This window comes from Bison bison, unplaced genomic scaffold (assembly GCF_000754665.1).
Source record: "Bison bison bison isolate TAMUID 2011002044 unplaced genomic scaffold, Bison_UMD1.0 scf7180017858736, whole genome shotgun sequence".
NCBI lineage: Eukaryota > Metazoa > Chordata > Mammalia > Artiodactyla > Bovidae > Bison > Bison bison.
Genome location: NW_011489308.1, coordinates 257,830 through 262,152, shown reverse-complemented (window position 1 = coordinate 262,152; position 4,323 = coordinate 257,830). Strand labels below are relative to the sequence as shown.

The 4,323-nt window shown below is 37.5% G+C and overlaps 1 protein-coding gene across 1 annotated transcript in view; it reads left to right on the top strand.

Moving 5' to 3' along the window:
* The window catches only part of LOC104980166 (chromosome unknown open reading frame, human C11orf70), a 70,072-nt gene that overhangs the window by 36,361 nt on the left and 29,388 nt on the right, over positions 1–4,323 (top strand). The window lies entirely within an intron of this gene.

Sequence of the window (4,323 nt, the reverse complement as noted above, 5' to 3'; positions counted from 1 at the left end):
GGAGGAAACCCTTAGAAGAAATGGAGTAGCCATCATGGTCAACAAAAGAGTCTGAAATGCAGTACTTGGATGCAATCTCAAAAACGACAGAATGATCTCTGTTCGTTTCCAAGGCAAACCATTCAATATCACAGTAATCCAAGTCTATGCCCCAACCAGTAATGCTGAAGAAGCTGAATGGTTCTATGAAGACCTACAAGACCTTTTAGAACTAATACCCCCAAAAGATTTCCTTTTCATTATAGGGGGACTGGAATGCAAAAGTAGGAAGTCAAAAAACACCTGGAGTAACAGGCAAATTTGGCCTTGGAATACAGAATGACAGGGCAAAGGGTAATAGAGTTTTGCCAAGAGAACACACTGGTCATAGCAAACACCCTCTTCCAACAACACAAGACTCTACACATGGACATCACCAGATGGTCAACACCAAAATCAGATTGATTATATTCTTTACAGCCAAACATGGAGAAGCTCTATACAGTCAGCAAAAACAATACTGGGAGCTGACTGTGGCTCAGATCATGAACTCCTCATTGCCAAATTCAGACTTAAATTGAAGAAAGTAGGGAAAACCACTAGACCATTCAGATATGACCTAAATCTAATCCCTTATGATTATACAGTGGAAGTGAGAAATAGATTTAAGGGACTAGATCTGATAGATAGAGTGCCTGATGAACTATGGACGGAGATTTGTGACATTGTACAGGAGACAGGGATCAAGACCATCCCCATGGAAAAGAAATGCAAAAAAGAAAAATGGCTGTCTGGGGAGGCCTTACAAATAGCTGTGAAAAGAAGAGAAAAGCAAGGAGAAAAGGAAAGATATAAGCATCTGAATGCGGAGTCCCAAAGAATAGCAAAAAGAGATAAGAAAGCCTTCCTTAGTGATCAATGCAAAGCAACAGAGGAAAACAACAGAATGGGAAAGACTAGCGATCTCTTCAAGAAAATTTGAGATACCAAGGGAACATTTCATGCAAAGATTGGCTCGATAAAGAACAGAAACGGTATGGACCTAACAGAAGCAGAAGATATTAAGAAAAGGTGGCAAGAATACACAGAAGAACTGTACAAAAAAGATCTTCATGACCAAGATAATCACGATAGTGTGATCACTGACCTAGAGCCAGACATCCTGGAATGTGAAGTCAAGTGGGCCTTAGAAAGCATCACTATGAACAAAGCTAGTAGAGGTGATGGAATTCCAGTTGAACTTGATTGTCTAACAAGAACCAAATCTATACAAAGTCAGACAGAAGTATTAAATTTCTTCATGAGATGATATTTATTATAGATTTTAAAGAAAGTGTGGGAAAGTTTTTCTCATTGAATAGTATGGAAAATCTGCATCAAATTTATCCAAAGTGCATATTAAAAATAAAATTCCTACACACCATCCAAGAGTTGAGGAATCTCAATCTCCGGTGGTGAAATCAAGGAATCTACATTCTGATACCTCCCCTAGAAACCCTTCCAAGATGAGTTGAGGTCTTCAAAAGTCTCATTTACTGACTGATATGCAAAGATTAAGGGCAGGAGCAAAAGGGGATGACAGAGGATGAGATGGTTGGATGGCCTCACCAACTCAATGGAAATGGGTTTGGGTGGACTCCAGGAGTTGGTGATGGACAGGGAAGCCTGGCATGCCGCAGCTGCGGTTCATGGGGTTGCAAAGAGTCAGACACGACTGAGTGACTGAACTGACTGACTGACTGAATGATGCAAAGTTAAGACTGAATGACTTTTGGTAGTCATGCAAGTAAATGTTAAGGGTTGAACACGGCTACACTCCTGAAGTAAATCTGCTGAGTTTGGGCACTATTGTGTAGGATGTGGAATTGCTCTGCAGAAACTTCTAAAGCACAGTGAGATTTTCCATAATTTCCTGGTGCTTAGAAAACAAAGTCCTAGTGAAGAGCTGGGGCCTGTCTCAAACACACATTCAGTCTCCCCGTCAAGACATTGGCTAGATTTCAGTGCTCAAGAATGTAGGAAGCTGAAGTGCAAGTTCAATACCTCTGAAAAGAAGACCTGAATGTTCTCATTTTGGGGGGCCCAGAAGATAAGGATCTATTAGATTTTCAATCAAGCCTGCTCAAGGTATAGAAACAAAATAGACAAGACTGCAGTTCAGTCCTACTAAAACTAAAACTCAGCCTTGACCCACTGAACCCCTGATAATATTAAAGTTACCGGCTAAAGCAAATAGTGAACACTTTCTGGTGGAAGATACGTCTTCTGAATCTCTTATGCTTTTCAAATACACAGTGTTGTATCTAAAACAAAAAGTTGTTAAATGTGTGAGAAGGCAAAGAAACATGATTTATAATCAAGAAATAAAAGCAGGCAGAAAAAGTAGATCCAAAAATAATTCTTCTATTGAAGCACTCAAAGGTTTAAAAATAACTTCAATTAATCTGTTAAGAAAAATGTGTACTAAATGAATGAAAAATGGAGACTTAAATAGAATAGATTAAACAAGACTAAGATGGACATTTGAGAAATAAAAAATAAAATATCTAAAATTGAGAATTAAGCAGGAAAGATTAGTGAATTCAAAGGCAGATCAATAAAGAGTAAAAAAGATGAAGCACAAGAAGAGACAAAGAATTGAAAAAGATGCAACAGAGAAATACAGGAAATAGTTAAAAGTTCTAATATTCATGTAATTGGAGTCCAAAAGAAAAGGACAAAGAAGAATATTTGAAGAGAGAACGGCTGAGTTGGTGAAAACTGACTAAAAGAGATCACTGAAAGAATTCAAGAAGCTAGCTCATCCCAAAAAGGATGAAAACACAACACACACACAAAAACACATAGATACAAGATACACACACACACACACACACAAAACGGAGAGAGAGGGAATAGCCAAGCTGCTGAAATCAAAGGCAAAAAAAAAAAAAAAAGACATATGGCTTTTAAAGGAGCAACGCTAAAAATAATGGTTGACTTTACAACAAAAATTTGGAATCCAGAAGGCAATAGAATACATATTTAAAGTACTGAGGATAATAATTGTCAACTTAGAATTCTGCACAGCCTGATGTAAGATACCACTCAAACACGAAGATAAGGACACTTTCAGACAACAAACTGAGAAATTTACTTATCAGAAGACAGACTTGAATTATAAGAAATACTACAGGAAGATGTTCAATTTCAGTGAAAATCCCATATTATAAATTCAGAACTGCTAGAAGGAATAAGAAAAACGCAAAGGGTAAATATACTAGTAACTATGAAATAATATCCACTGCTTAAAATAACAGTAACAAAATAATGTATTTTGTACATTTTGTAGAAGTAAAATCTTGATCCCCCACAACAAACAAAGGTAAAAAGTGAATAGATTTTTACCTGTTGTAAGGTTCTTGTTTGAAACGTGGTTAAAGTGATGACTTAAGGTGGTATGAAATAAATCAAGTAGTCATATTTTATCTCTAATCATTAAAAGCTACATTAAAACATATAATTAAAAAGCTAAGAAGGAGAAAAATGAAATAATAAAATATTTCTTCTTTGTTGGATTAAAGGGAAAAAAGAACAGAAATACAAAACAACAAGATGGTAGTCTTAAACTCAACCATGTTCATGAAATAAAAGGACTAATATATTTAGAAGACGACGGTTAACGAAAACAATAAAATCCACAATGAAGACGAATACTGTGTGTGCGCGCGCGTTTCTCTCCCTCTCTCTCCTACTGCTGTTGGCTGAAAATGGAATAATCAAGATTTTGGAGGACTAAGGGAAAAGGAAAGGGAGTTAGAAAAGAGGTGGCAAAGAACGACATCCTGCCATGTCTCAGCTCCTTCTGGTACACAACTATCAGATAAAACAAAACGACTACAACAAAACTACACATACGAAACGCAATTTTCAATACAAAATCAGAAATATATGTTTCTATTAAACAGCATGTTGCACTGTAGTGTATTTGGAAAAAATTTTTTAGCCTTAAGATGTAACGTTCAAAGGAAAAAAAAAAAGCCAGAGGGTGAAAGTTTCCCAAGTAATTATACAGACATCTCTCTTGAAAATAATTAGTTCAGAATAACTTTTTCTTCACAAATGGTTGAGTCACTAAACTTAGATGGCTATAAATCTAAGATTAGAGGTTTGAAACTAAGATATTAACCCACGCGGAGTAATTATTATTAACGGTTAAAGCCAACAAGCGTGTACTGGCGCTTTTTCTGTGTCGGAGACCCCTCATTTCCTCCTCCGCCGGCTCCGCGGACTCCTTGATCGCCGTTGAGCCGTGGCCCCGCCCCGCTGTGGCCCCGCCCCGCTGTGGCCCCGCCCTGCCCCCGC